This window comes from Mesoplodon densirostris, chromosome 18 (assembly GCF_025265405.1).
Source record: "Mesoplodon densirostris isolate mMesDen1 chromosome 18, mMesDen1 primary haplotype, whole genome shotgun sequence".
Taxonomy (NCBI): Eukaryota; Metazoa; Chordata; class Mammalia; order Artiodactyla; family Ziphiidae; genus Mesoplodon; species Mesoplodon densirostris.
Window position 1 is genome coordinate 22,281,659 of NC_082678.1, and position 14,578 is coordinate 22,296,236.

Consider the following 14,578-nt stretch of genomic DNA (forward strand, 5'->3'; position numbering starts at 1 on the left):
AATTTTAAAACTGCAGAATATTAAAATAAAATCCATACATTTATTCAACCATATTTATAAACCAAAGGATTGCAAGGTATAATAATAAAAATAAGAAAAAAAAACAAAGAAAAATATAAAAATAAGAAAAAAAGCAAAGTTGTAATCCATTTATCCCACTGGCCCCATCTAGTCCAGCCAATGATTATAGCAGATGTGAATTAAATATAGATATATTTGCAATTAGACTGAAAGACAACATTCACCATATCTGAACATGGACCTGCCAGCTTCTTAAATGTTAATGCCATAATAGTCTGGATTATGCAGTCACCGTTGCTGTAATAACATTCGTTTGCTGTCAGCGCTCCTGTGTTAAAACAAATTAGCTAGATGATTAATGAATATCAAAAACAGCATGTGGATTCTCTGTGCTAAAGTCTTACCCAGTGTGAAATCCACTGGCCTCCAAGTTAGTGAGATAATTTCTGGATCAAGTAATGCTCCTATGGACTTCAGAAGCATGTGGGAAAATGTTTCCAACCACTGGGTTGCATTTGATTGCAGGACAGAGTATGCTCCTCGCTCCATAACAGATGGAAGCCAGAGTTGAGGGTATTTGTTTTTGTTCCTGTTCCTTGTTTTAGGACAAAATAGAAGGAGGTTATTTCATTTAAAAAAAGGAACCAATTTGACCCAGAGGAAAAAGTGTGAAGAGCAAAGAACTGTAATCTTATAGACTGATTTTCAAACAAATTATATTCTGGGCTTTGGTAAGAGCTAGAGATCACAGATGTCTTACCCCACTTCCACTTGCTAAAAAGCAAAACTGCTCTAATTTTCTTCTTTGTAACCAATAAATATCCAGAGGTATAATATAAAAATTCAAATAAAATTAACCCTCATAAGACTGTAAAGTCACATTTATTAAGATGCAAAACAAAATCCAAACACACATATATAATATATACTGTTTTATATTTATAAAATGTTGTATATATACACATATATATGTATACTTATATTTATATAAGTTTGTTACAAATTGTGTGTATGCATACACACACAGTTTGAAAGGCATTATTTGTTATCACAGGAAATAGCAAAAACTTATAGATATATTCACACTCAATAATTCTGCTATTTTAAACTGATTCTCAAGAAAGTATTTAACAGAGGTAATAAAATGCCACATTAAGATGTTCCTACCAAAACTAATTATAAGAGCAAAGATGGGAAACAAGCCAGCATTCAAACTTAAAGGGAATGTTTACTAAATTATATTGAATCAATGTGATTAAATGTACCACTTTTACGGTGAAATCTTACAATGATGAATTATGAAAATTATAAAGACATTATAAAATGATTGCAATATAATATATATGAAAAAAAGGAATGCAGAGAAAATTACTTGAATTTCAACCATGTAAAACATACACATATGTTTAAATTTAAATTGTATGTAAATTTAAATTAATCGTAAAAATAAAAGTAGTTGAATACTTTCATATCTCCTTTTATGATTTATTTTAAGTAAATTATTTATTATAATAGTAAATTAGTCTGTGGTATAATATGAGTATCTAATTTTCTTAACAAAGAGTTTATTACCAACTGACCAAGTATTGTTTATTGAATAATTGTGAACTTCCATTGAATATGAATATTTAGTTAGAGAAGTTAGATTTTTTTTTAATTATTGTAGTTTTTGGACAATTTCCACATTATTATGTTTCTCTCCCAAATAGTCTAAATGTTCAGATAATTTTATAGTAACTTTGGCAACTTAAAAATATCAATATTCAATATCATTTGAATAGGAATTTTACTTAATTTACAAATTAATTTGAAAAGATTTCATCTTTTGTATTTTGAGTTTTTCCATCCAACAAAATAGTACTGTCTCCTAATTCAGTATCTTTTTTCTGGTCTTTCAATGATGCCTTTATTTATTTTTTTACATAGTTTTAATAATTTTCTTAAGCTTACTCTTAAGATAGTATGAATTTTGCTCATGCAAATATATATTTTTACGTTTTCTGACTATTGCTAATATATTAGAAACCTATTGAGTTTTGAGTTATTAAATTATACCATATCTATTTTGAGCTCTATTACTAAATCAATTATATTTTCCCCCAGTAGATCATCACAAAAAAGTCAGATGATTAGAATATCACCATATTTTTGTTTTAGGGGTCATTGTATTGATTAAAATTTCCACATTTAAAATATGTCAATTATCTTATGTGTTTTCTATTTTTCTATTTTAACTTAAAAAAATTTTGAAATAATTAAATTTACAAAACGTTGTAAAAATAATTCCCCCAATATCCCATATGTCCTTCACTTAGCTTCCCCAAATACTATCTTAAATAACCACAATACAATGACCAAAACCAGGAAATTAAGTACAGTTCTACCAAGTGATCTACAAGCCTTATTCAAATGTGTCATCTTCCCACCATTGTCCTTTTTTAGGGCCAGGATGCAATTAGAGATCGCACATTGCATTTAATTGTTTTGTTTCCTTAGTCTTTTTCATTGGGAACAGTTTCTCAATCTTTGCTTTCCACGACCTTGACACTTTTGAAGTATAGTTGCTAGATCTATTGTAGAATGTTCCTCTTTAGGTTTGTGTGATATTTTCTCATGATTAGAATGAAGTCATACATATTGGGGCCAGAATATCGCAGAAAGTGATGTTGTGTCCTTACTGTAGCGCATGAGGCCATACATGAGGTCTATGTGTCTTATTACTGGTGATGTTCACTTTGATCATGTGGTTAAGATTGCCCATCATCTTTCTCCACTGTAACTACTGTATTTCCTTTTATAACTAGTAAGTATACTGTGGATAAATAATTTGAGACTATGAAAATATCCTATTTTTCACCATACTTTTTGCCTACTAATTTTAGCATCCATTGGTGACTTTTGCTTGCAACAATTGTTAATGCATGTTCTTGCCAACTGCTGATTTTATATGTCCACCCCTCCTTCTATGCTTATTAATTGAAATTCTATGTGCTTCAAGAGCCTTTCCTTTTCCCTCATTTGTTTATGCATTCAATTACTTACATTAACTGGGACTCATTTATTTCATGGGTTATAATCTATCACTATTACTCTTTATTTTGTTGTTCAAATTGTCCCAGATTTGATCACTGGGGGCTTCTTCCTTTGACATGTTTCCAACAATTTTTTAACACTCCTTTTCTTTCTGGCATAACAATCTTGTTATCCCAGACTCATCTTGTATTTTCCCTGCCCCAGCACCTTCTCCAAGGAATCTTGGTTCATTTTATTTGAAAATGATATTTAAAACCCAAGATCTGGGACCTTGATGTGATCATTGCTAGAGATACAATTGTTTCAAGGCCCTCTCAATGGATGGAGCTAGGAAATAAGTGTATGTGCATGCACATTTGTCCATCTATCTGTATTTATTAAACAATGAGTTTATACTCCTCTGATTCCAATCTTACCCACAAGGCTCATTCTAGCCTTCCCACTTTCCTTATTTATAACTCCTTTCTCCAGCAATATGAAACCTGGCTCTCATTTTCCACAGTATATTTACTCATTCTTTCAATCCCAGGATACACATAAGATGGCTTTAGCATTGCTAATTTATTTTCTAACTAGAGTACAGTATTTGTGTAGACTTATTTTGGCTTTAGCCTTATAGTACAAGTATTTAGCCTCACAGTACAGTAAAATGCTTTTGACCAATTTACTTAAGTTAAATTTTTCTCCCCCAACTTACTCAATTTGGTTATGCTATTCATTAGTAATGCAGTTAGGTTCATTTATCACTATTTGTATTCCATTTGGGGTTTTTCCTTAAAAATCTGTTTGAGTTTGTTGGTTTGTTGTATATGTACACACAAAACAAGCAAACTCAGAAGCATCATTTTTTCATTATCTCTAAGGCTGTCTTCCCAGTCCCCAGAAGTTCCACCCTGTTTTCACCGATCCTCTTTAGATGATCAATACCACTAGTTTCTGGCTTATTCTTCGTGGATTTCTTTTTCTCAAATGAGAAGATGCATAAGTATTTTTTATATCCCCTTCTTTCTTTTATGAACATACGTAGAAAAATTTATTCATGTTTTTCATGTAACAGTATATCCCAGAAATCACTCCATCTTAGTACATAATAGTGATCTTCCTTATCATTTTTTACAGTTGCATAGTATTCCGCTGTGTGAATGTGCCATCATTCATTTAACTGCCTTTCTTAAATAGAGTCATTTCCTTTGTTTCCAGTATTTTGCAATTACAAATAATGATGCATGAATTATTTTATTTTTGTGTATTTTCATACTGTCGAAGATGTATCTTCAAGACAAATTTCTGTAAGTGAGATTCCTGGGTTAGAAAGGAAGTGTATGGGTAGTTTTGACAGGTATTGCTGAATTTCCCTCTGGAAAGTTTGTGGGAGGTTACATGTCTACAATCAATGTAGGAGAGGACCTATTTTCCCTCATCCTCACTAAACAGAATTTTTTTCACTTTTCACAAATCTAAGAGAAAAGTGATGTCAGTGTTTTTCAAATATGTGTTTCACAAATTATGAAAGAGATTAAACATCTTTTCATATATTATAGGCCATTTTAAAATCTGTGTGTGTGTGTGTGTGTGTGTGTATACACCATAAATTTTAATAATAGGGGTGATATTTGTCTCCAAATTTACCCTGCTGATTTTAGTGTAAGTGCCTCTATTGCTTTTGATCTCTTAGTTTTGAGGAAAATGTTCTTTATCATGGTAAGGAAATATCATATATTTCTATAATTTTTTTAAATAAGGAATGAATTTTGATTTCATCAAATGAGACCTTTTATCATCTTATAAATATACTATGGACATAATAAAATGTAGTATATTCATAATTTCCTTTTAAATAACTATTTCATCTTAACTGCATTACATTATTTATCAATTAAAATAGTCGATTTAGTTAGATTTACTTTGTTTTGTTCCATTTTGATTAGACTTTTCTTGGGAGAACTTGGCCGTAAGTTTACTACGAGCAAAATGGCTGTAACAAAACACAGAATGAACATTCAATTCTGTTATTTTAAAAAATTCATTTTTCCAAGTTATAGGAAACGAAAATGACTAGAGTAAGTCCCCTACATACAAACCTTCAGGTTGCGAACTTTCAAAGATGCAAACGAGAGTTCGCATGTCCAATCACGTAAGTTAGTTCACGTGTCTGGTGTACATTGTCTCGTGCGTGCAGCCTCTACAAGTGGTTGTGCCTTTGTGTACTTTCCTGTACAGTACTGTATATGTACACAGTAGTACAGTATCTTTATTTCAAGCCCAGGATGTCCGGAAGCAGGTGTAAAAGCAGCAGTGATGTAGCTGGTACTGCTAAGAAGTGCCAGGAATTGGAGCCCCACAGAAAGGATGAAGAGAGACAAGAGGAAGAAGAAGTAACGGAGGAAGCGAAGGGATTCACAACGCAGGAAATGGCAAGGGGATTTTCTTTATTTGAGGAGGCACTGCTAGTTTTTGAGGCACAGGACCCAAACGTAGAACGGTACATGAAGGTTGCAGCAGCCATTCAAAATGCAACCCAGTGCTACCGGGTCATCTACGATGAGAAAAAAAAAAGAGCTACTACACAGACATCACTGGATCATTTTTTCAAGAGGGTAGACAGAATCGAATCCAGCAAGGAACCAGAACCTGTGCCATCAACGTCAGGCGTGAGTGAAATGGCAGGTTGCCCTCCATCTCCTATTGCTGACGATCCTTCAGCTCTACCATCTCCCACCTCCTCTCCCTCCTCCAGTCAGTAACTCTTCTTGCCTCTTCACTCAATGCCAGCCCCTGTATGCCAGCTGTTGTACTGTACGACTGTACTTTTCAAGGTACTGTAAGAAGAAAAATGTTTATTTTTTCTGTTTGTTTGGTTTTAATGTATTATTTGTGTCAAAAGTATTATAGGCCTATTACAGTACAGTACTAGATAGCTGATTGTGTTAGTTGGGAACCCAGGGTAATTTTGTTGGACTTATGAACAAATTGGACTTACGAACGCACTCTCAGAACGGAACTCGTTAGTATGTAGGGAACTTACTGTATATGAATACGTTTGTGTTTGCACGTATGTGTATGAAAATGCACATGCATACGTATTCGTGCTCACTCCCTAACGATATGTGCCATATTGAACCCATACTTTAGCTATGTCAGCATTATCTAACATTATTATTAAACATATCATATAGCTTGTTCCAACAAATTATTTTATACCCAGTTTTCCAGTCAAATTAACCAAATAAGAGGAGGCAATGAATAGTTTTACTTTGTACTTAGGTTTTTTGATCTATTATAGAATCCTGGGAACTAGTCAATGGCTGTTCATTGTAGGAAATGAGACCCTCCCAATGCCATTGTAACATCACCTTCCTAACTATTGCCCTGGTAACAACACTTTAGTGCCCATTATATGGCAATGATATCTGAGTTAAAATCTCAGTGGTGTCACAAATGAAAGCAAATAAAAGGACATGTATATTTTCTCTGCTAATGAAATAACCTAAATAGTTAGACCCTTTCATCACAATATGTCACCACTAATAGACCAAAAATATGCATATGTCCGGCTGTTCTTTTACATTTTCTTCTTTATTGTATTTTACTTTTTAAACATCTACCTTTTACTGCTTCCTAGATCACATACCTGAACGGAATCAGAGCAAAATCCAACCACAAGTAACTGGCGTCTGTAATCAAAATATACCTCTAGAGTTTTCATGTTTGTTTTTCTATCTGTACACATGTGGTCTATAGACTTGTGGTATTTAAAAATATATATGGGTGAAATACCTACCTTGATATCTTTTACAAAAATTTCCCTTTATTCTACAGAATGCGTTGAGTTGTATACATGGGTCAATCTGTTAGCATAAATCACTTTGCCTTGTCCATATGCATGTATTGCAAAATAAAGTGAAACATACTTAAACCATAAAAAAGTAGTCAACAATAGGCAACATCTTAGATAGGAATCAGGTCTCATTATTAACTGAATCATGGGAAGTGAGTAATTTCCTCACTCCTAGTTCTCTCACTGTCAGATCCTTACAGAGTGTTTGGGAACAAGAAATATTCATTTTAATGAAGACAAGTAGTATTTCCGCAGTCATAGCATACTATGATGGTTTGAATAATGCCAACATATCCATATCTTAGGGAGAAAGTAAGATGTAGGCCACTTGTTTAAATAGTTAATGCAATACAATCAATATCAATGTATCTCTTTGGCTTAGGGAAAAAAGTTCCTGTAGGTCTTCTTTCAAAGTGTGAAGAATGAAGAGAAAAACAGTCTCCCTAAGATGATAAAATAAAAATTAAATTTAGTAGGTTTTACTGTATTTGAAATGCCCCATTCTCCCCTCTCCCATTTCACTTGAGGCTAGGAGATACATAATTTTCTGTTTTTATTAACCTAATACTGGTTAATACACCCTTTGTGAAGTACAAGCCTCTGGTTCCTTCTAAGTGATTATGGGAGGTAAAGAAATCTTTGGCCAAATGTTAGTTTCCATTATAGGAAAGCTTTAAATCTCAAGTCCATTAAAATGTCCACTGACATGTTTGGTGGATCTTAAACCAAATTGTTTCTCCTACTTTATCTTAAAGAGTACCCATCCAGAGTTATGTATAGGAGCATCACACACACACACACACACACACACACACACACACACACACACACACACACACACACACTACCCTACATCTCGGAGATGCTCTACCATTTCATGTTCTTTCTCCTGGAAGGCATTTGGTGTTCACCTGGCCCCTTAGACTTTCTCTATTCTCGTTTCCCACCCCTCTCACCAGCTCATTCATGAGTTGAAGACACCACACAAATCTTGGGAGAATCGTATGTGTGTGTTCAAGATTTGATATGATTTTGCTGGCATTCTTATTCCATCAACCAGGAGACATTTATTCTGACAAATATTTGCTACCACTCTCCAATTTTAAGTCTGCACAATTTTCTTACCATTCAAATTTGTATCTTTGAAAATATTATTTGTCTCTATTTTAACTTAGGTAAGCAAAAAGTATGCATCCTACAAAGAGTAACATACCAAGGATGTGTAAAGGAAAAGCTAATGATATTTTCCTCTTACTTCCCTCTTTTTGCATGCCATCTCTTTTAGTAGCCTATGCTACCCATAATTTTGTCTACATATATTTCCTTAAGAATGGGTGATTTAGAGTGACCTTTGAACTTTTTCAAAAATTAATTAATTACTTTTTTAACCCAGAAAACCTAAAGTTGCCAAAGAAAAGGAGGATTTGAGAGGTTTTTATTCTAACTAAACATAAAAATCAAAATAAAACTTTAAGATTCAAAATATTGCTGCATTTCTATAGAGTAAATATCTTATTGAAACATTTGATAATATAAAAAGAAATTTGAAGGAATTTGGGATTTAGCCATGAGCTAAATGAGTGAGTAGACAAAAGTCTGTGAATAGGGTTTATCCCTGTTACTTGAGTTTGTTACTTTGCACAACACTTTATCTCCATGTTTACAATATCTTTGTTGCCAAAATAGAGAGCAGGACAAGATAAATCCATGGACTTTTCCCACACTAAAACTCTATGATACCGTAATTCACTTTCAGTCCATATAGAATACTATAAATACTGCTTATCCAAGTGACATAGTAAACACTGATATAAACTGGTTTAATCCCTGGCTTTAGGAATACAATTAGTCCATCACAACATATTAAACAACTAGATTTTTATACTTTATCTGAATGTACGAATATAACCTGGTTTTATTTTAAAGTGAATGTTAGTCAAAGCTCTATGCCATCAGGTAAGGAAAGTTCCTATCCTAAGAGAAAAGCTGAATTAAAAGGCAAAGCAGCTTTTTATTTGTACTATTTATTATTTTTATTTGTACTTTTCCCACATGACACCCAAGAAACTCACTTTTCCTCTTGCATTCTGTTTCCTTGCCCCTGACTAGCCTGTACTAAATTCAGAAACGTCTATAGCTGTGTGCTTGCTCTGGAGGGGTCATTTCTTTTTGAGTAGAAACTATTTCCCATTTATTATTCCCCCCTCAGTGACTTGCATATAGATGACACTCATCGAATGTATTTTGAATGGAAATTTTTCTTATATTATCTACTATATTTTTAAATCTCATTAGATTAGTATCGTTACCTTAATGTTGAGAAGAAGAACCTGTGTCTTGGAAAGATTAGGACCTTTGATCAAGGTCATGCAGCCCTAAAGTGGTAGAGCCTTGAACTTGGGCCCTCGCTACCTCACTACATAACCTTTAGAGATGCAGGGTCTGACAGTCCTCTCTTCTCATTGTGCACAGACTAAACTTTACATTCTTCTGCTGAAAACACCAGAACTTCAGTGCAGGACTCACTCAACACGCATATGGAACAGAAGCAGATTTGTTTGAATATTAGTCTTTCAATCTATCCAGAAGCACCATGTTGTAGCTAAAAGAGAGTTATCAAAAGTTGCTTATGATATTTCTAGTAATAGGTGCCTTTTTAATCAAATGTGTTTTTATTGAATTCTCTTTTGTGTGCATCGAATAGCCTTAGGGCAGCTTTTCAGTATAGTTAGCTTTTTGGTGTTAGAACAGTATGTTTTAACGGAGGACAATTTGGAAACTTTTATTAAAACAAAGTGGTACAAGACTGGAGATTGAGGAGAAGCAGGTTGCAAGGTGGTGGTAGAAAGGGATCCCCGTGCTCCATCATTTATTTTCATTTGTTTTAATCTTTGTTTCTCATCACAAAGTCTAGAATTATAGTGCTCTGAGGGCCAATGCTAAGGAAATAGAAGGAAATTGAAGTTCATTGTGTCAGTGGCACACATTGCCCCCCTCATCAGGAACGGAAGGGGAATCTGAGAAACCTCAGGACAATTAAAATTTGATTTCCATATCCTTACTGACAACGTGCTATTTACCTGCTGTGGGATTTGAGCCTCTTGCCATATCACAGTTCCTCCAGAAAGGGACTGGGTCAGATGTAAGCAATTTAGTCATAAGTTTACATGGGTAGCTACTTGGCTATTCATGGTTGATGCTGTGTCATTTTGAATAATGGAAAAGCTTGCATTATATAATAAGGTTAATAGAAGAACTTGGATGCTCTAGGTAGTAAAAAGAGGCTGGATTTTTTTTTTTGGTATTTATTGGGTTAACTGATTTTTTTCCCTTAACATACACTGAGTAGTTATAGAATATAAAAAGCTCTTTTTCATATCCCTTCAGCGTGTACTGGGACTCCACATATAGAATACCCCCTCCCCCACAAAAAAATTCAGATGGTGCCAAAATCTACATTTTCATTTGGCGAACTAGTTAAATCTATTCATAATCTGGTGCCTGAATCAAATTTCAGAGCCGACTAGACTGCTTTGGCTCCTGGTTTTTGTTGCTCGACCTGTCTCCGACTGAATTTAGCTATGATGTTACATCTCTAGCTGTAGAAAATTTCTAATAAGGGTGGCCTGTTTTTCTTTGCCATTGAAGGGTTCACACACAAGATTCAGCATTTCCGAGCAGGGGCCCTTTTGGAGCCACCATGGAGCATTTTTGGGAAAGAAACTCCTTGTTTCTTTAACTTTTTTTCCCCCTTCTTTCTCAAATGTTCACTTTAATAGCTCTAGCACCACATAAAACTCATGTACTCTCTAGTGAACAAACTGTGCAGAGAACATTGTCAAGCATCAAGAGAGAAGGCATGAAGATCTCAGAGATTCGTTGTAAAAACCCATGGGATTTCTCTATTTGCAGCACAGGGAGAGAATTTGAAGGAAGGGTAGGGGCAGGATGGGTGCCCAAGTTACCTGGGATGAAGGTTACTTTCTTCTAGAGGAACATTCAGAGAAAGAAAGGAGAAGCTAGTGGTGAGGAAAGAGAAGATTGGAAGGCGATTGCCAGAAAACAACGTAGCTGGAGACCTAGTTGACATGAGAAAATGATGATCAGATTGTTAAACAGTAGGAGGTGGCCATAGAACTCATTTTGCTGTGGACAGTCCAGGTAGAACTATTGTTATCCTGTCTGGCTTATAAATGAGTTGATAGATCATATTCTCACCCTATACATTGTTTTTTTTTTTTTTTTAGGAAACCCATGATAAGTGTTTTAATGCATTTTTATTAAGTTATAGGAGATATTGGGCCAAATTTTTTTCTTCTCCCAAACAGCAGGAAGTTTTGTTATTCCATGAAAATGTTAAAAGTATGCCACACCCCTATTTACTTAAATACTACTGTGGAATTTTGTTATAACCATATTAGAATAGTTATTGGAAATCAAGAAGTAGATCAGGAGTTGGCAAGATAGTAAATATTTTGGTGTCTGTGGGTCACAGAGTCTCTGTTACAATTATGAACTCTGCCAACGTAGTTCGTGAAAGCAGCCATAGACAACATGTAAACAGAGAGGCATGGCTGCGTTGCAATAAAACCTTATTTACAGAAAAGATGGCAGGCCACATTTGGCCTGTGGACAAGAGATTGCCTATCTCTGATTTAGAAGAACATTTACAGTCATAAGACTGTGTTGAGAATATGTTGATAAATAAAAAGGAAGGCTACAATAAAATGATAATATCATTAATACATTTATATATTAAAAAACTAAATGACACCCAGCAGTCTAACGTGTTAAGAGGTTGTGCAATCACTGTTCATTTAGGTAGTGCTGATGTGTACTCCTCTGATTTTCTTAAGTTTTCTGGGGTTTTGCACTGAGTGTTATTTTACTCTTATACTAAGGAAAAAGGAAAAGAAAAAAAAAGCACAGTACCCCAGGTCATGACGTCACTGTTAAGTGTGTGTTGACCTATTTCTACAGCATGTTGTTATGCTTCAATGCACAAGAATTAAACTGCTGGGCTGGGATTTGGGCTCCAGTACTAACCAGCTGGGCACTTGGACCGCATTATTTAACTGCTTCTTATCTTAGCTTCTGCTTCTGTCTATAGAGATAATCAGGCACAATTACCCGGTGTGGTGTTCCTGAAGCCTGGGCTGCTGTAAAGGTCTTAGCACCACATCTTGCACATATTCAGCAAATACAATTCTTTTTATGACCCGTAGAAGATAAGAATACCAGATATTCCTCTCACTGAAGGTTTTGAAGTTTCTCTGAGAAAATTTGGTAAAGATTTTGATTTTCTCAATGGATAATTAGTAAAGAAACACAAAATAAGTATTGTTATTTGTTGATATTATTATTATATCCAACGCCATAAAGTTTGCCTGGCAATAACACTGAAGGAGAAACAACCAACCAAAAAAGCGACAACTCCGTTTCCTATTGCCACATAATGACATAAATCTTAAGTGGGTAAACCTTGAAGGAAGACCTCTATGGAGTCTAAATATTACACCTTTTGCATGATTTTAACATTATTACACTTTTAATAAATGCTTCCTAAATTCTACTTTACAGCAAACCTCTGACCTTTGTAGGAAATCAGAGCCTATGCAAGACTTCTCAAATCTACTCCCATGTATGCAGGGCCTGGTATCTCACACTGTGAATGTAGAAGCTGGAAAAGGGCACAGTTTTTCCCCTTAAATAGCCACAGGTTACAACAAGAAATGCTACTAAGAATTAACTCCAGAAATAGCTTTCGTATTTTGATTAACAAATTTTTCTCCTTGAGTTTTCTCTATAAATATCATCCAAGAAAATGCATTAACACCTCCAAAAGTGGAAGTAGTCAACATTTTCTGCTGTATCCAAAGAATGAGAGTCCAGTGCAGAACTCAGGCGGCAGAAGATGTTGGGGGGAGGAGTGAACAGAGTGGGGGGAAAGTAGGCTCCCATTATCTGAGGCTGAAATTTCTATGGTAGGGAAACCTTTATAGAAAGGATTTTATAACTTTTTATATTTTTAAAACAAGCATCCTTTTTCTTTTCCCATTTTTTATGATTAAGGGTTGTTTTTTTTAGCCTTCTCTCACTATATTCATATTTAATATTAATAACAGTTAATATTTCCCATATTAACTCATTTTGTTATATATTTTTTCCTCTTAAAATGCAAGTACTTTGGTGTGAATCCTTTAGTTAAGCCAAAGCCCGAAGGCTATAGTAAAAGCATGAAAACTTCTCCCTGCCAATAAAATTTAAGCCAATTCTCTATTAATTAGATATCCTTTCTGCTCTTTCCATTCTCAGCCACATTCCCACTTTCCATTCAATTGTAATTTTCTTCCTCTTTCACATCCTAGTTGAAAATCTTTTTGGCTTTTACTTTTTAAAAATCATCACTCTGACCATAAAATGTCTGTTTCTTGCATCAGATGAAGAAGGTAATGGTTTGTGTCTGTTGTGATCATAATTGTTTCTCTCATATCCATTGCCTGTTACATTACACATTACAGGTGCTCAATAAATGTTTATTCGATTACCTAAAATATAACCTTTTACAACTCATTTATTCTGACTTAATAATGGTTAGGAAATATTATTTAAGCCAGCTCTGTTGTGAAAGACAAAATGACCATCAGTTGCTATAGATACCTCAATTAATTTGACCATGAAGATTTTATGACAAAAAATAAATAAGCAAACAATAAAACATATGTTGAAAAAATGAATCCCAATTATGCCTTTTTTTTCTAACTAAGTGTGGTCAGTGTCAGTGGTCACTTCCCAATCCCTTTTTCTTTTAATAAAAGGGCTGCCAGGTCTGCTAATACCCCAGTGTAACTGTAAAGATGATTGGTATCAAAGGATTTACATCATGTTTCCTCTTGTCCATTTATGCCTGACAGACAGAAATTTCAAAGAAATAATTGGCATGTCGTGAAACCATAGGTACGCCATTTTGCTGAAAAGTTCTTTTCCAAAAGTCCACTTGTTTCATCTGGATTTTAAGGAAATCCAACAGGGCTAAGAAAAGGAGAGAAGAATATGTATCTGTAGCTGTTACTATTTTTTAGTAACTCTTCAGTTCTCTTCTTGTAAAATATAAAGGAGGACAGAGGACCAGGGAGTAACACTACATTTCACCATTGCTATACCTTTCATGGTCCAGATCCAACATCACTATTTGGTGAAGCACTACATAATTGCTTTAACTCCTTTCTCTGCTTACCTAGTACCCAGCCTTTATCCTGCAGTTACCATTATTTGAACGATATTATAACTCTTTGTATTGAAGCCTATCTCTTGTACCTGAACCTAAGTTCTATGAGGGCAGAACTCATAGAACTCATCTTCTACCCAGGGCACTTAGAAAAGCTCTCAGTGAATCTCGGGTGAATAAATTCATCTGTATACATCATATGTGTAGAATAGGCTTCAGACATATTGAATGATTTAAGAAAGTATCGGTTGAACCAGATACAGTGTCCCTTGCTATTACTAGGAACATCTCTGCTCCTCATAGAAAGTAGCAAATACATTGTGGGTTTTTTAAAATAAATTTTTAATTTATTTTTGGCTGCATTGGGTCTTTGTTGTTGTGCGCGGGCTCTCTCTAGCTGCGGTGAGCAGGGGCTACTCTTCGTTGCGGTGCGCAGGCTTCTCATTGCGGTGGCTTCT